This window comes from Peromyscus maniculatus, chromosome 20 (genome assembly GCF_049852395.1).
Source record: "Peromyscus maniculatus bairdii isolate BWxNUB_F1_BW_parent chromosome 20, HU_Pman_BW_mat_3.1, whole genome shotgun sequence".
NCBI classification, from domain to species: Eukaryota; Metazoa; Chordata; class Mammalia; order Rodentia; family Cricetidae; genus Peromyscus; species Peromyscus maniculatus.
In genome coordinates this window covers 38403079-38422112 of record NC_134871.1, presented here as the reverse complement: position 1 = coordinate 38422112, position 19034 = coordinate 38403079, and the positions used below count along the sequence as shown (strand labels likewise).

At 42.0% G+C, this 19034-nt stretch overlaps 1 long non-coding RNA gene across 1 annotated transcript; it reads right to left on the bottom strand.

Annotated features, from left to right (window-relative positions):
* Nucleotides 1–1975: 1975 nt before the first annotated feature.
* On the bottom strand, nucleotides 1976–13601 carry LOC143269750 (uncharacterized). Its single transcript, XR_013046417.1, has 3 exons — nucleotides 13388–13601; nucleotides 4493–4564; nucleotides 1976–2162 (listed from the first exon to the last, which is right to left on the bottom strand). It is a non-coding gene; the product is annotated as an uncharacterized LOC143269750 (long non-coding RNA).
* Nucleotides 13602–19034: the final 5433 nt, after the last annotated feature.

Genomic DNA, 19034 nt, shown 5'->3' with positions numbered 1-19034 from the left:
CAGGTATTTGTAAAACCTACATGAAACAATATGTAGGTTTTATGGATTCCTCTTCTGAGATTAGAATACTTCATCTTATTGACTGCATGGCAGACTTTCAGATATTAAAACAAGCCCAGAAAAGTTTGCTTCATGGACATTGGAATAGCTCTTAAACAAATAAGGAAATTGAATGCCAGTTTAGTGAGTTGGTTGAGGATTTAATTTTTAGATGAGTATCTATCAGCTTATTGAAAATTAAATTAATATGTGCTAAGATGGAAAAGTTTTAGGCACTGACTTAAGGTATCTTGCCTATATGAGGGACTTAATTTGGGTTTCTCCAAAGGAAAAATAGCTATTAAAGATTGTATTTTATGCCCTAGAACTTCATCTCACTGGAAAATTCTGGGAAATGATTAAGGTCATATACCTTAGCATCACTTCATCTTAGGCAGAGTAAGGATATGGTAAGTGGATTGAATGGGAATGGCCCCCATTGGCTCATGTACTGGAATAATTGGTCCTCGGTTGGTGGAACAATTTGGAAAGGATTCGGAGGTGTGGCCTTACTGGAAGAGTTGTGTCACTAGAGGATGGACTTTGATGTTTCAAAAACCCGCACCATTCCCAGTTAGCTCTCCCTGCTTCCTACTTGCAGATCAAAATGTAAGCTCTCAACTACTGCTCCAGCGCTATGCTTGCCTGCCTGCTGCCATGCTCCTGGCTATGATGGTCATGGACTTGCCCTCTGAACCTGGAAGGCCCCAATAAAATCTTTATTCTATAAGTTACCTTAGTCATGGCATTTTGTCACAGTAAATGAATAGTAATTAAAACACTGGGAATTTTATCCCAGTAATCATTGCAAAGGACTAGAAAAAGCCACCTATCAATACACTGGCATTTCAAGTTCCCTTGTATGCCCTGAGGCATGTAGACAACACACTGACAGTCTCTATTATAATCCCTTGTTCATATTTAATTACTTTTGGTGAGAAGACTCAAAGCAGTCTCTGAGTGAGACACACTATGTGAGACTCTCTGCCAAGCTGAATTAACTTGATGCCCTACTGTCAAAGGTAAAAAAGTATGTATCTACCTTACCTATGCATAGAAGGTAGAACATTGGAAAGTTTGAGCCCATTCACAGCCAACCCTTACTATGGACATTACACTTTTTAAGAGGACCAATAGGACCACTTTGTGAGTTGTTCCAAGAGAAAGAACACAACAAATACCCCTTCAAGCGGAGGCTTAAAAACAACAGTCACTGATTATCTGTTATGATTCTATGGTATCAATAAGTTCAAGCAGGCAGTTCTTCACCATGGGATGCCAGTTGTTGGCTGCAGTCATGGGATGGCTCAGCGAGGCCACAATTTACAAAGTATCGCTTGCATACTTAGCAACTGGTATGGACTGTCAATGGGAGCCTCTGCTAGGGCTGATGACTGAAGGGCCTTAGTCCTCCTTGGTGTGACTTCTTCATGAGGTGTGGGCTTCCTGCAGTATGGTAGATAATTTCCAAAGGAACTTTCTGGAAGAGGTCAACTGAAGATATTTAATGCTTATCCTAGAGAGCTACACAGCATCACTTCCACCACACCCTGTTAGGAAGTCCCAGTGCCAGTCCAGAAGCAGTTTGGAGGAGGGCGTTATTCAAGAAAGAAAATTCTAGGAGCTGGTTACCACTCAGGCCTTCTGTGGAGATGTATGATGATGATGGTCTGAAGTCCTGGCTTGGAAGGGACTGTGAATTCCTTTACATGGAAGCTACATCATGGAGGAGCTGAGAATAGGCTCCTAGGATCCCATGAGCATGAAGGTGGGTTCCCAGGGAGGTGAACCTCCTTCCACCCAGGAAGTGAAGATGCTTGTTTCTTGTCCTTGTCCTGTTTGCTTTGCTCAACAGAGAAAGGAAATGAGTGTCTGTTGAAATCAAAAGTCACCACGAAATTGATGACGAAGTGAGTGAATCAACGACATGCCAAACTGGCTTCAAAGTTTTTTATTTTCATGAACATTCTCTTGCCCAAGGGTTAAAAAGAAAACGTTGGGGGCAGTTATGTTTTACCTTAGTGACAGTTCTCTGCTCCTTTGAACAAGATTTCCTTCAGCCTTTCTCACTGCATGGAAATGAGTTCAAATGCTAATTATGGAACTGGACTGTGTGTCTCCACCTTGGAATAAAAAAGAAAAGACAAATACGAGTGCATTCTTCTAGGAAATAAGTTTGTGGCCCAACTGGAATAATCATGCTGAACTTCACAGCATGCTTTTCTGCTTGACGACCTCCTTTTATTTTGTTTTCATCTTGTTATTCCAGCTTATTTTCTCTTTGTCCCAGTTTTCTGATTTATTTAGTTTTTTTTTTGTCTTGCTGTGCTATGTGTAAGGACTTCCTCAAATTATTTTCAGAATGAGGCTGAGTTTAAACAAACAAATGTGTCCTGAATTCACAATAGCAAGCCTTGAGTTGTCCGAGGCCTTTCCCTTCATCACTTCCTCTCCATCCTCCTCCAAGTAATTAGCTCACCTCCACATGGCATTCCAAACAAGTCCCTTCCCACGTGTGTGCACACCCATGTGGGAAGTTGCACATGTGAATTTGTATGTGGAAGCCAGAGGTCAGCTTTGGGTGTCTCCCCACTTTGTTTTTGAGGCAGGACCTCCTATTGGTCTAGAATGCAATGATTAGGTTAAGCTCACTAGCCAGTGAGTCCCAGGGATCTGCCTATCTCTGCTTTTCCAGTGCTAGCTCCATGCTCAACCTTTTCACATTACTTATGGAGCTTGAACCAGATCCACATGCTTATACAACAAGTCCTTTACTGATGGTGTCATCTCCCCAGCCCACACCATGAGTTCTTTATCCCAGGATCTGTCATAACAGATGTAAGGTCTCATGACTATACCAGCAAGAGTTGGCTTTTGACTGTATCAAAATATTCCCATGAGAGTTGTATGTACTTATAACCAGAGCTTTTAAAGTAAAGACCAGACCACTAGTAGCTGCAACAAGTTCTTCTGAGTCATCTGTGTGGTGATATTTTATTTGTGCTATAACAAATAAAGCTGTTCTGGGGATCAGAGGACAAAGCTACCACTATATTAAACATAGAGGTCAGGCAGTGGTAGCACACACCTTTAATCCTAGCATTCAGGAGGCAGAGATTCACCCTGATCTCTTTGAGTTCAAGGCCACACTGGGAATAGAGCCATGTGTGGTGGCACATGCCTTTAATCCCAGTCCTAGTTAGCCATTGAGGTCTGGAGGTCTATACAGATAGACAGGAAGTGATAGAGCTGGGTGGAAAGAGGAAGTAAAGTAGCTGGGTAGAGAGAGGAAGTACGAAGGCAGGGCACAGAAAGAATATAGATGTGAGTATACAAGAAGTAGCTGTCTCTTGGGCTAAAGATTTCCTAGAGGTAAGAACTTGTGGCTGGCTTGTTCTATGCCTCTGATCTCTCAGCTTTCACCTCAATATCTGCCTCTGGTTTTGTTTTTTTTTTTGTTTTTTTTTTAATAAGAGCTTTTAAGATTCATGTTATACTTCTGTCCCTGAACATCAATTAAAGAAACAAACAAGGACTAAGGAGATGGCTTAGTGCATAAGAGTACTTCCTGTGCAAGCATGAGGACCCCATCATGCACAGATAAATCATTGTCCTTAACCTTCCTCTTGAGTCACTTTGGATGGCCAGAATAGAAGACTGCTGAACATAACCTTCCCCACTATGAAGGCAAAAACCCTTATCCTGGAGCAGAGGTAATCATCTCTTGAGAGGCATCTTACCTATCCTCTCAGGCATCCACATAAAAAGATGGGTATAGCTATATCATGTGCTTGTAATCCTAGCATTAGATGAACAGAGACAGGAAGATCCCCAAAGCTCACTGGCTAGCCAGACTTGCCTGAACAGTGAGTTTCTAACTCAGTGAGAAACCCTGTTTCAAGGCAATAAGGTGGACCACAATACAGCAAGACACCCTATCTCTTGTTTGGGTCTCTGCATGCACCCACACAGGTGAATACATTTGTGCACTCACATGAGTGTATTACATACACAATACACACACATGTACATATGTATGTACAAAAAGACAAGTAACAGCAAGCAATAAGAAAAGATTTGTTCAGTTCGATGTGGCCACAAAGAAAAGGAGAACAAATGAAGGGGTAGAGTAGCTCTAAGTGAGTCTTGGGGTACTGATAAGAGCTTGAGGTTAAATCAGAGGGCAAGAAATAAGCATGGTTGTGCAGTTCTGGTAGAAAGTGGAGCCCCTCATCATTGTCTCAGCTCTGGCTCTGCAAGGTGATCTGAAGACTTCCTTGTTGCTTGAGGGGATAAAACGGTTCTCGGGAGGTGATGGCTCCTTCTCCAGGAGAAGACTTGGGCCTCCTGGACAGCTGTTGCTTTCACAGTGAGGAGGGGTGTGTCCTTCAGAGTTCTTCTATTCTAGGGATCCAAGGTGATTCAAGAAGAAAGGTTAAGGGCCATGACTTACCTTTGTGCCTTCAGCATGCACAGGGGGTGAGACAGGTTAGACAGCCAGTCCTTGAGTGACTAACACGCTGGCCTGCAAAGGAAGCAGATGACCCCATGTAAAGGAGATAGACACAGGAAGAAGGCAGAGAGGTCAGGCTTTTATGCTTCATTTAGTTACCTGTGGGTTTAAGTGAAGAGCAGAGCCAACACATGTTAGCCAAAGCAACCTCCAAGCATCTGTTTCGTGCTGGCTCCTGAGCATCTAGTTCTACACATCCAAAGAAATTATTCATTTGGAAATGGCAAATGATGGACTTTTATTCTTCAATGACCCTTTTACTGAATTACAATTCTAAGACTTTTCTACACCCATATGATGATACACTGGCATTACCTATGAAATAACTAGATCTTTTTTTTTCTTGCAAGAATGTGTTTGGTAGATTTAAGAAGGATTTTGGGTTCAACATGGTTCCCCAAAATGGCAGTGCTGGGGACCATGTCCTAAACAGAAGAACTCTGACCTGGGTAAAGGGTTGTTAAAATAACAGAAGGATTGTTATTGGGTAAACAGAAGTCTAAATTCAGCATTCCTTGGAGAATCTCCTAAGGAGAGATTCTGTTTACCAGGAAAATAATTCCTCCCTATCTTCTCTAATGGTCAGCTACCTCAGGCAAGGACATCTAGTTAACCAGAGCAAGCCTGTATCAGCCCAAAGACCCCCACATGCTGACTCATATAAAATCAGACTGCTTTTCTGCCAAGTTGCTGTTATGTGCCTCCAAGAGGCAGCTTTGGTAGTTTGATCCGCCAGTAAACCATTCTTTCTACCAACAGAGTGGTCCAGTTTGGTTTTCTCACTCTATCCTCACTTATGGAGGAAATACATGCCTGACATAGTGATAATAGTCAAGAGCCCAAAGCTGGGGAGCTCATGGGTTCCAGGGGTGAACCTACCATGATTATTATGCTAAAGGGACATATTATCAAACTGCCCCCTCAATTTCTACTTTTCTACTGGTAGATTAGTGCAGCTCTCATGTGCAGTGGATGGCAGTTAATACAGAAACTCACAATTGGTCAAAGTGCAGCAAGTTAGTGTCTGTGGAGTGCTCAGCCACAAAAAGGATGTCTACACCATACCACACCCCCAAAGGCTCAGGGACCATCATGGAAGGGGTGATGAGGGAAAGAACGTAAGAGCAGAGGCTGAGGATGACTGGAAGCGAACCAGTGTCTTCTACACATCACAGGACTGCTACACCCTGAACTCAAAGATGCAGTGGTCACCTGCACAAGACCTGTACCAAACCAATCAATGTTCTAGCATGAGATGGGGAGGGTTTTTGAGACCCTCACCTCTAAGGAGCTATTTACAACTGATGGCTTCAGGGGGAGAGTCTGTTTACTTAAAGAGTGTGGCTCCTTGTAGGTCAACCATGTCCTAGTGTATATGAGCAGCAGAAATTGGAGTTGATGGGTGTTTAAAAAGAGACAAAGTTGGAGGGTCTTATTAATAAAAAACAAGTCCAGAGCCAGATATTGGGGGTGAATTCTGAAAGATCAGAGAAGCAGAATAAACCACAGCCAACCTCACCTGGACAACTCCTCATCCAATCCTGTTTCCAGGAATCCTCAGATTGAAAGTTTCTGAGTCCTCACCTGAATGGATCTCAGCTGAACTGCTGCTAAAAGCCTAAAAGCTTAAAAGCCCTAGTTCTTTGTCCCCATGCCTTATATACCTTTCAGTTTCCTGACATCACTTCCTGGGATTAAAGGTGACTGTCACCATGCCTGGCTGTTTCCAGTGTGGCCTTGAACTTACAGAGATCTGGCTGGATCTCTGCCTCCGGAATGCTAGGATTAAAGGTGTGTGTGCCACCATTTTTTTTTTTTTTTTTTTTTTTTTTTGGCCTCTATGTCTATCTAGTGACTGTTTTGTTCTCTGACCCCAGATAAGTTTATTAAGGTGCACAGTATATTGGGGGACATAATATCACCACAAAAGAGTAACGACAAGGGTATGTATTTGAGAGAAATTAGGGAAAGGTGTTTGGATGGATATGGCCAAAAAAACATGACATGAACTCCCCCCACAAATAAATAAAAATATTTAAAAATGTTCTTGAAATCAAAGCAACACATTTATGGTAGTTAAATAAGCTGAGATTATTTTTGTTTCTTCCACAACTGCCACTTATTCCCCTATCACACAAGAGAAGAGTCATTGGCTCCATAATTTAAAACAAAACAAAACAAAACAAACAAACAAAAAAAACAGTGTCCTGTGAGCCTGTCAAATTTAGGCAAGTAAAGGACCAATTCTCATTTGTTGAGACAGTTTGTCTTCACTGGGATCTCTCTTCTACCCCCATTAAAGCCTTTAATCCATTGTACCTCTTTACTCACTTCTCCCAGTCTCCAACACACTTACTGCTGACATGGACATGCCCAATTCACTTAGCAAGCCTAAGGGAAGATGAGGTACCAGTAACCCTCAAGTATTATGGCTCCTAGACCTTGATTTTATTCGGTTGTGCAGTGCCAAGTGGTAAGCCCTGAAATCATATATGTACCAGCAACATGGGATGGAATTAGAAGGTTGTATCGATATATTGTATGTATGTATGTATACATATAAATTGCAGACAAAGAGGTTGTGAATTTGAGAGGAAGTGAAGAGATGGGAGGAGTTTGTCGGAGGAAAAGGAAAGGGGGTAAATGATGTAATTATATTTTAATTAAAAATTCATTTAAAAAGACAATCAGACTTCCACAACATCCAGATAAACCTTCCTCAGCAATGCCCTTTGTTATGCTAAAAGTCTTTCTGTCTCCTTTTGTTCTAATAAACTTTGTACATGACAAACAACAGGAAATATCAAAAGAAAAGGGAAGGGAGAGAATCCATATTTAAAATGTAATTTCCTTATCTTCAGGATTGTATATATTATGATGAGCTTTTTAATTAAAAGCTCATCTCAGATTCAATTTCTGTATGAAATGGGGTAAGGGGAGTTGGAAAGGGTGAAAAGGACTTAAACTGATGTAAATGCAGGAGTCATTAACTATTATTATTTCAGCTAAATGATGGCAAATGGCACACATACGAGGCAACACTGTAGGGATTCAGGTTGTCTGTGCTAGACAACTTAAAGGGGACATCAGTTGGCAAAGAGGTGACTTGAATAGCTAAGTGCTTTAGAGGAAAAGAAGAAAATCAAACCCTAGAGGAATTTTGGCATCCTCTGAAGTGGTTCGGGAGTTTCACCCTCCTCCCCCCCTCCTTTCCTGCTCCCTTCCTCCTGTGTACCTGAGGGTACCAAGAACTCCTCTTTGCCCTTCCCCTATTACAGTTGGGTTTGGTATCTGCTTCCCACAGTTATAGTGACCCCAGATGGGAGCCTTAACTGAAGAACTGATTGCCTTCCTGGATACAGGAAGATCCACCCTGATTATGGGTGGCAGTTCAAATACAAAAGGCATGGTAGAAGGAAGAGGTCTTGTCTTTTGTTCCTCTGGTCTTCTCTTCACACTGTTGCTGCAGATTGCTTTGCTGATGCAAAAACAGAGTTTTCAGTCTTTGGGCATGATCTAAGGACCGTGGGCTCTTCCCAGGGTTTTGGTGTCAGATTGAGTCAGCTGAGGTACCCGGTCTTGCGGTCTAAGCGACTACCATGTTTTTTGGCTCCCATTGAGAGACAGCCACTGTGGGAGTACTTCAACTGCTGAGGCACACAGTGTCAAAGACCATGCAAACACAGAACCTCAGCCTCTCAGCTGCTCTTACTATATTTAAAATACTTAGTTTATTTTTAGGCACATGAGTTGCATGTGTCTGTGTTGGGGTGTGTGCATGCCAATGTGCATGCTTTAGGAGGTTTGAGGTCCTGGATTCTCTGGAACTGGAATTCCAGGTGGTTGTGTGTCCTCTGACAGGGATACCAGGAACTGAACTTGGACCCTGTAGCACAAATCCTATAGTTTTAATAATAAAAACCCAGAGCCAGATATTTGGGGAAATGCTGAAAGATCAGAGAGACAAAGGAGCAAGCCATAGCTACCTCTCACCTTGCCAACTCCTCAGCCAAAAGGGGGAGATCCTCTCTTTATGAATCCCCAGACTGAATGGGCTGAGATCCTATCTCTACCCCTCTAATTCTGGGATTAAAGGTGTGAGCCACCACCACCACCACCACCACCTGACTCTGTTTCTCTTCTAGACAGAGTCAATCTCCTGTAGCCCAGGTTGACTTTCAGCTCCAGATCTTCCTGCTTTCTCCTCCCAAGTGCTGGGATTAAAGGTGTGTGCTACCACTGCCTGCCCTCTATGGTTAACTAGTGGCTGGCTTGGCCCTCTGACCTTCAGGCAAGCTTTATTTGTTAGAGCACAAACAAAATATCACCACATGGGGCCTCTGGAAGAGCAGCAAGAACTCTTAACTGCCGAGCTTAACTGCTTAATTTTAGCATCTGTGGTTACTATTTTAATGTAAACTAACTTATCCCATTGATTCTATTCGTCTAGAGAACCCTGATTAATATACTTTTTTTTTCTAGATTCCTCCTATCTGGGGTATTTCTGTAGCTCTCTGCTCTCTCATGCTCCTTGGTGTAGCAACTTCTCACTCACTTGTGCTTTCCCTGAAGAACTTTCTGCATTGCTGGAAGTTATCAGCCTTCCTTGGCTTAGTGACCATTAGCGAGATATAATGGCACTGTTTTCTTTAACCCAGCACCCTGAGATGTGTGCCTCTGTAATGGTTTGATAGAACCTACCCATAGGCTTGAGCATAACACACACACACACACACACACACACACACACACACACACACACACACACACACGTCTCAATTCATAAGCTTTTGATCTGGATAAAATTACTTTTATCTGCTGGCAGAGCCTCTCCCAGGCTTGTCCTGAATTAAGAACCTTGGAATCAGCTACTTCTCTTCCCTTTCACTAAGCCAAAGGTAGCCTTCCTGCCTACAGCACCTTGGAGAGACATTGAAAACATCTCTATACCTCTACAGGACCAAGTTCCTTGGCTGACCTAAGGTCTGCCTGCAATGACTTTATTTCAGTCTGTCCAAAGAAGCCCAGTGCTTCTGGAAGTCATGGTTGTCATCATGAGTGTACCCTCCAGCAGGACCATCTCATGAGAACTCAGGCATCCCACAGGACACAAGACATCTTGTGGATGGCCTTTGGAATCACTTGTTACTTTCATTCTATGTGTGGGCACATGCAATCCAAGGTGAAACCATCTCCCATGGCTGGAGATGCCATTAGGTCCACATGCTATTCCTGTATCTTCAGTATTATAGTTCCTGATGCCCCAGAAAAAAAAATGATTAGACAGAAAGGCAGTCAGGCAAGCAAGCTGGAAGACAGACTGACAGCCACAGCCACACAGACACCCTCTTCCCCCTATACACACACTTAAGTAATGAACAATTTCCATTCTAAATGCTACATAAAAAGACACATTTTCATGAAAAACAAAGATTAAACACATTCATCTTTGCCGATGGGGAGAGCAACTTTTCATACAGATGGGAGTAGCTGCCACTGTGCAGACTAGATTATTCATTTAAGAAGAGGAGCTTTGTTCTGTATATGTATGGCTGTGGGCAGCAAGGAAAGGTGTGTGTTGGACAGGTGATAATCTTTCTTTTCTACTTGAGAGGAAGTTTCTTTATGACAAAGCCACTATCTTCTGCAAAGGTGAACTCAGTTGCTCACCGCTTATAATGGAATTTCTGAAGGTTATGAAGTAGGGTGTTTCAAAGACCTTAGAACAGTGATAGAGTCCAAGTTCAATATATACATGCCCCTCCTTCCTACCACACACCACAGAGTGTGTGTAAAGAGATCTCCTCTTTACTACTGGCCTAGGAAGTGGAAATAGGACATGAGAACAGGACAGGAACAGATGCATGGGATGCTTCTGCTCTCCCTGCTGTCACCCAAAGACTCCAGCTCCCCCTCTCTTCATCCTGCCCCTCCTTTCTCAATGTGTGTGTGTGTGCCCGCATGTGTGAACATGAAGGCAAACGGAATATAAATTTCATCAAGCATCCAGCTGTTTTCAGAAATCTGTCATCACACACTTGATTGAAAGACATTTTAACTCAACACCTGATCTTTGTTGTATCAACTCAAAGTAAGATGAATCAGATTTTTAGAACTGTAAGGGACTATTTTGGCTCAAATACTTTTTAAGTCAGTCTAAAATCATTTGTCATGTACAATGGGTCAGATCCCTCATGGCCCAGCTTGAATCATCTCTTAAGTTCTGGCGCTGTTGGGGTGGACAGTGTGAACAGAACTCCTGTGTCCCTCATATGGTGCTTCTCTTTCTTTTCTTTTCCATTGTTTTCATGGACTGTAGTAACTGTTAGTGAACTTCTACCTAGCAACCTCCAACTGAACCTAGAAATTCAGAGGGTTTCCATACTCAATGCTAACCCGCAAGTGGTGAGAATCCTACTTTTTTGCTTATTTCCTGGTTGGTAAGCCATCCAACACACTTCAGACACTGTTCACTAGGGCATAGGAAGAGTATGTGTCTCCAAGTGCTCAAGACACTCACCCTACCATCGCTGTTGTTATGACACACCCCCTTCCTCCTCCTCTCATACATTTTCTTCCTCTAGATCCTCCATATTCTCTCAGTTAAACTACTGGCTCATATATGCCTGGATCAGACCCTAGTTTTAATGGAGCTCATCCTGAAAGAGTTGGTATTTAGAGTGGATGTAGAAGTCTATCAGAATGGAGGTCTAGAAACTGGTGAGCAGGAAAAGCAATTGAGACAGTGGGTGGGAAGCACTGGCCTGCAGGAACACAGTATTCCCAAAGACTGTTACATTGGTGATCAGAAGGAGGCACAGGTGGAAGGAAGTTGAGTTGTGGAATACACGAGGCAACAGGAAAATGGTAACTTTAGGTTCTAAGAATGGGCTGCTTTTTTTTAGTGGATTTAGCAGCCATAAAGAAAGCAAATGACCAACCTGGTATAGCCACCTATTGTGGTGAAAGTCAGAAAGTCTGCAGCTCCACATAAAGAGATTTTTATCTCTTATAGCTATGGGGATTATTAAACTGAAAATCAGAGCCAGGATGAGATTATAGGGGTAATAGCTTGCACACAAAGCTCAACCCACAGCCTCAACATGTCTTCCATGCCAATTTCATAAACTGAGACCCAAATTGAGTGGACAAGCCTTAGAGCCTCAAACCTCAATCCTCTGGATTTCCATGATATTTTACCCTGTCAGGAGCTGCTGCTTCTCTTCTTTCAGAAGAGAGACCCCTCTTTTGTGTCTAGAGATCCCAAACCCATTGCACTCAAAACAGGACCTTTACAAGCTCATGATCATTTTCTATAAGATATGTATGCCTCTCCCCATAATTATTGTGTTAATAACTAGACATTTCAGCCTAGTATGAGGCCAAGAAGAAATGTGCCTGCAAACAGAATTGTAGGAGCTAGCTAATCTGTATCAGTGGACAGAATCCTGGGGAAAGGGAGCCGGGTTGGCATAGGAAGAACAGAACCCAAGGGCTATTGACAGAGAATGTATGAAGATAGGAGGGCGTGGTTCTACTTTCTCATCAGGACTGCCAACCACAAATAACAACACAGAGACTTATTATTAATTATGAAAGCCTGACCTTAGCTTAGATCCCCAACTATCTCTTATCACTTAAATCAATACATATTTTTAAATCTACATTCTGTCATATGGCTCAGTTACCTTTCCTCTGTACTGTATGTCTGACTTGCTTTGCATCTCACTGGTGGCTCTGCCTTTCTTCTTCCCAGAGTTCTCTCTCTATGTCCAGAAGTCCTGCCTATTTTCTCCTGTCTAGCTATTGGCTATTTAGCTCATTATTAAATCAATCAGAAGGTGTCTTAGGCACAGACACATCTTTACAGTGCAAACAAATATTCTGCAACATTTCCCCCGCTTTGTCTAATTAAAAGGAAGTATTTTTACTCTAACACAGTAAAGCTTTCTATAATAAGAACAACTATCACGTGAGAATTACATTCAAAATGCTTAGTACATTTATATTTGGCAAATTTGAAGAAATTTCTCTATTATCTATCCTATCTTGGTGAGTCCAAAGTTTTACATCTAAACTACTTTTTATCATAACTTGTGTTACAATCTTTAAAATATCTGTTTAGACCTTAAAACATTTTCTTAGATAAACAGTTTAAGCTTTTATATCTCTCAACCTTGTATTCTTTACACCTCTTTTGTGAGTTTCTCTTCTGACACAAACAACAATGAATTCTGGTGCTCATCTTGCTTTTTCCTTTTATGAAGTTCAGTGTCTCATCCCAAAAAATAGTATCATCCAAATTTAGGGTGAGTGTGGTAGTGTGAATGTAATCGGCCCCAGAAGCTCACAGGGAGTGGCACTTTGTTGGAGTAGGTATGGCCTTTTAGAAGAAGTATGTCACTGTGGAGGCCAGCTCTGAGTTCTCATATATGCTAAAACTACACCTAGTGAGTCAGACCACTTCTTGCTGCCTTCGGGTCAAGATGTAGGATTCTCAGCTTCTGCTCCAGTGCCATGTCTGCCTGCATGCCACTACATCACACATGATGATAATGGACTGAACCTCTGAAACTATAAACCACCCAATAAAATATTTCCTTTATAAGAGTTGCCATGGTCATGATGTCTCTTCACAGCAATAGAAACCCTAACTAAGATAGCGAGTCTCCCCACTTCAACTAACCTAATCAAGATATTCCCTCAGAGGCACTCCCAGAGGCTTGTCTATTCAATGATTCTAGATCCTGTCAAGGTGACAAGTAAAAGGCCCAGTAATGAAGGAGACTTGGGCTGAATCCATTTCATTACAGAGCTGTGGGTCTGCAGGTTTACCTTCTGTGTTCTCTGTCTTTTCAGTGTGGGGAGGCGATAGAGATCTGTAGCCTCTGGCAGAACTTAAACTCTTGTGCTCATCTTATGACCTGTGTTTAAAAAATCCATTAAAACAGGAAAGGTAAAGTCAACACATATAAGATTTCTTCCCAAAGTAGAGCCTCTTGAATCTTCTCTCTGAGGGGAAGCTCATAAAATCGTAATCCCTTCCTAGCTACAAGAAGAGTGGTTCTCATCCAACAGGTTGTGACCCCTTTGGAGGTTATACATCAGATATCCTGCATAGCATATATTTACATTATGATTCATAACAGTAGCAAAATTAGTTTTGAGGTAGCAACAAAAATAATTTTATGGCTTGGGGTACAATACGAGAAACTGAATTAAAGGTTCCCAGCATTAGGAAGATTGAAAACCACTATACAGGGATCAGCCAGAGATCTATCATTTTCCAGGTGAGTTAGTTACAACATTAGTGCCACCATCAGAAACAGAGGACACAGGGAGGGTCTTCTGTATCAGATATCAGGTATCCTATATTCAACATAGTAGCAAAGTTTCTGTAGAAAAATCTATACAGATACAGGGCTAGTCAGTTTAACGAGGGATATCACAACTAACACTACCATATCACAGATGTTATCTTTATTGGCACTTGATATGTGGCTATTATTTGGCATACATTCTTTTGTTGTTGTTTTTGTTTATTTGTTTGTTTTGAGACAGAGTTTCCCTGTGTAACAGTCCTGGCTGTCCTGGAACTCACTTTGTAGACCAGGCTGGCCTCAAACTCACAGAGATCTGCTTACCTCTGCTTCCCAAGGGCTGGGATTAAAGGTGTGCACCACCACTGCCTGGTCAGCATACATTCTTTAAGCTTTTTTAATAAGGAGGAACAAAAGCAGTTCAGTGTGTCCTACAGGGGTTTCTGTCCTCTTGGCCATCTCAGCCAATATGAGTCAGTTTTGACTTTCTCATATAAGTCAGTATTTCTCATGATGAACTTTTAGTAGAAGCCAAGAAGGAAGCCAATAATCATTGTCACCCTTCCCTGAAGCCTGACTCTCTCTGTACACTGTTATTTAATTCTCATATGAAACCCAGGCAGATAATTTTACTAAATCTATTTTAAAGACTGAAAATAAAGATTGGTCAAAGTTTACAGAAATCCAATATAGATATGTGAGATTCAAATGAGGTCTGTATGTCATTAGGGTACAGAACTTTGTACTTTTCAGTCTAAAGGTCAATTTAATGTGATGCTGTTGATCATTCTTTTGCTATAAACAATAGTTTCACAGAATAGTCCACATATCATGCTTGTACACTGTGTGTATCTGCTTGCTTTTTTTTTTTTTTTTTTGGAGACCAGTTCTCATGTAACCTAGACTAGCCTTAATCTATCTCAGTAGATGAAACTGGCCTTCAACTCCTGATGTCCTTGCTTCCACCTAAGTGCTGGGATTAGAGGTAAACACTGCCTATAACTAGTTTATACTTACGTATGTCAACAACAATGTTCATCCTCCACGTAAAGGGCTTAGGTTAGCCTTTTCCTGAGTTGCCCTTTCAGAATCTTGTGGCAATTGTAAGAGATAAGTACAACTGTGAACCAACATTAACAAATGAGAAAACTGAATCTCAGACAGTTTAGATCACATACACAATGTCACTTAGGTGTCTAAGCCATATCTTGCTGCTCACTAAGCTATACTTTATTTTTTAGAAGCTTTTTCAGGGCAAAAGAGCCCTGGAAGTGGAGTGTCTAAGAATAAAAGCTGAAGTAAAAAGCAGGAACATGTAGCCACATTGACTATGTGAAATATATGGCCATGATTCACCCATTTCCATATGTTGTGTTGCACACTCTGTGTACTAACTTGTCATTCATGGTTCCACCAGGAACACAACTTCAGTTTCCCAGTTTCTGTGTTCCTGTATCTCATTTGTTCGAGTCCAGACAGGTCTCAGCAGGGAGAGTTTATAGGGGGGGATCTAGCACACTTTGTTATGTGGGCAGCTGTAGATAGAGGTAACATGTTTTTGAGAAGAGACATATTTTCTGGCTGGAGCATTTTTTTTTGTCACTTGTTGTTCCAGGAAAATCACAAAGTTGTGAAAATAAGACATCTGGCTATTTCACCTTCCTGACAAGTATTCAGAAATGATTGATGGGTCCAGCTTGGGCTGCAGAACACACATGTAATGATGCTGTAAAATCTTTCTGAGTTCATACATCTCAATTAAATTCCCAAAATTATGGATCCACTTGGTGAACAGATACTAAGCATGAGATTTCAGTAAGGGGAACAAGGCTAGGGAGATGGACTGAATTGACATATGAGAACTGGACAAATGCTTCAAAGATGGGACCCGGGAGGGTCTTTATTAAATGGAAGATGACACATAAGCTAGACCCCTCCAGCACAGACCACAGATGACTTAAGAGAGTAGTGAAGATGTTTGGTCCAAGGAGTGGGTGTGAAAGGATCCTTTAGCTCCAGTGTGCCTCACCATGGCTTGGATGTCAACAGTTTACATAGACATCATCCTTTGAGCACTCTTTGGGTATCTGATGGGATTACAGGCTTGGAGGAGCCACGACCATGTTTCCATATGTGGAGAAAAAACAGAAACAAAGATCTTCCCCAAACACTATTATGTGGCTGCTACCAAATTGCTGTCAGAAAAGCCAGGCGGCAGCACCTCTGAAGTAAGACGTTTCGTTGAAAAGTAAGAAGAATGTGTGGTGAGAGAAAACAGAGGTCCAATTAGAGGAGAACATGTGACTAGGCTCTCTGCTTAAGGGGTCCCCTGGAACCATCCCCGGTGCATGAACGGGCTTTTTGGAGCCTATTACCTATGGTGGGACACCTTGCACGGCTTCGATTCATGGGGAGGGGCTTGGACCTGCCTCAGTTGAATATGCCAAGCTTTGCTGACTCCCCATGCAGGCCCGACCTTTTTGGAGGAGGGGATGAGAAGGTGGGTTGAAGGAGGAGGGTGGGAGGAGGGTGGGAGGAGGGAAGAGAGGGGCATCTGTGGTTGGTGTATAAAATGAATAAAAATTCACTTTTAATCTTTCTATACCACCAAAACCACCCTGAGTTTTCATGGGTTCTTTCTACACACCTTCCTCCATCTGTTCCACTGGCTAAAGGGTCTTGCCCTGAGAAGGATCAGGTTTTAGGTGGGGAGTCTGTGTAAGTGGGAGGTTCACAGCATCAAGTTCTTTGTCTTCCTGAAGTCACATAGAATTTTTACTTGGCCCTGCTTTTCAGACCATTCCTAGATATGAGAGATTATTTTGTTTAACTTTAGTGGAAATAATAATAAATATAAATTATCCTATACCTTTCAAGATATCCTAACTAATGACTTACTTTCTAACATTAAAAAAACACAATACCTGGTCCTGGGATGATGGTTAGTGGGTATGAGTACTTTCTGTGGAAACATGAAGACCTGAGTTTGAATCTAACACCCATAACTACATGTGCCTGTGACCTCAACATTAAGGGGTGGAGATAGGTATGTCATTACAGCTCACTAGCCAGCCATTCTAGCAGAAAATACAAGCTTACAGTTTAGTACAGACCATGTCTTAAGGTAGTAAGGCTGAGAGAAATAGCAGAAGACATCTGGCATTTAGCTCTGACCTCTGCTTGCATATATAATGTTTATAATTAAAGTGTGGTTAAATGAACATCTAGAGGCCATTTTTTCCCCGAGGAATTGGGGTAGTTGCAATGTCTCTGTAAGGCAAACTCCAATGAATGACAATTTATCAAAATGCATCCATGTAGCTGTCATGTCACCTGTCCACTAGAACTGAGTGGCCAAGGCAGATCCACTTATTCCATCTCATCATGTAAATGGCCCTTGGCAACAGCACAAACTCACCAGAAGACATCTCTCTTGCACAGCTCTGGGGTGATGTGTAAGAAGGGATGGAGATGGTGGTGGATGCTGCATTTCAGCAAGCCTGGACCTGTGAGCAGGTACCTGCATGTGCTCACCCTTGTGGCACTGTTACTCTAGTCATCCCTGGGCAGTTTCATACGTGGGCTCTTTTAGACAAGTTTCTCAATGGGTCCCTCCCCTCCCATTTTCCTTTCCTCCTATGTGTAAGTACAAAGCCATTTACTGCCATTTTGGTATCTCTAACTCTATCCCATTTAGTCTCTCCTTCTACATCAATTGATCAATGGCAGGGGCATCCCATTTCCTCATAATTTACACCCATTGTCCCTTAGTTCTTCTCCATGAGAGACTGGAGTTGATAAGTCTTCTATTTGCCCATACTTATTCAGAATGAAACCTCATATTCCACAGACATCACTAGAAAGATCTTTCAGGTACCTCCCCACTTTCTCAGCTCCCTCCACCCTCTTTTCTCCTATATTTCTGCCATTTCTTTCTTGCATAATTACAAACATATTTGTGACAGAAGGGCACACCACAAAGTCAGTGAAGTTCTTTACCACCAAGAGTTCATGAGGGCAAGTGTCATATGTTTGGCTTGTTTCCCACCTTGTCCCCAGTGGCTAGCACAGTGTCCCACCCATGCGGAGCTTAGCTCATATGTACTAATCACTGTCAGAAAGACAAGAAGGCAGACTGTCTAAATCCTTGAAGAGCTTACTATGCAATAAGATGATGGTAAGGAAACACTTTATATCCCATGTGTGGGATATGAAAAGAGATCTGTGCCAAGGACAGCTATGTTCTATGGAAAGGATCCCTGATTTTAGAAGGAAAACTCAGAAAAGGCTTTGCAGACAAGAGCCTTGATATGATTTGATGAATACCTAAGGATTTATTAGCAAGGAAAAAGAACATCTCAGCAACATGTGTAGCATGTGCAAGAGGTACAGAAGCCACAGAAAAAGTTAAATGAGGAGGAAAAATCACCAGCATGGCAGTGTTTTCTGAGCCCTCACTGTGTACATGGGATGCTCCACATACCTAGGGTATGGGATGCTCCACATACCTAGGGTATGGGATGCCCCACATACCTAGGGTATGGGATACCCCACATACCTAGGGTATGACATGATAGGATGTCTGCCACTGAATGAGGATTTCAAGTCTAAGAGAAGGAAAGGAACAAGAAAACCCAAGTTCTATTCCCACATATACTTTGATCTGTTAATGGCTTGTTATTCACTATCCTTCCACTTTACAGGGTGCAGTCAGCCACCTAGTACTGAGTAATGCATCATAAAATAGCAAGTGGAAAAAAAAATAATTGCATGTTCCTGAAATTGCTTGGTGGTTATCCTTGAAATATCAAATCATTCCGATGAATTACTTGGTAATGTAACTTTTCTTTTTTAATTTCATGATAATGTTCCAATTTACTAGTCACAAAACTCCCTGACATCACTGCCGTCCCAGCAGTGTGGATATTTTAAGCAGTTTTGACAGTATAATTACGGTTATTAGGTGGATATTTGTTTCCTATCAACTAAATAATAACACCTTGTCCCAAGAATCCAGGTTTCTTGGAACAATCTCAAAGTGCTTTACCAACAAGTATTACTTTTCTAAAGGGGGAGTTCAGAGGCCCCCAGGATACAGGAAGCACATTCCAGAGTATGCATGGAGGGAGGGATGTTCAAGAAGACCTGGTCACAGTGGGAAC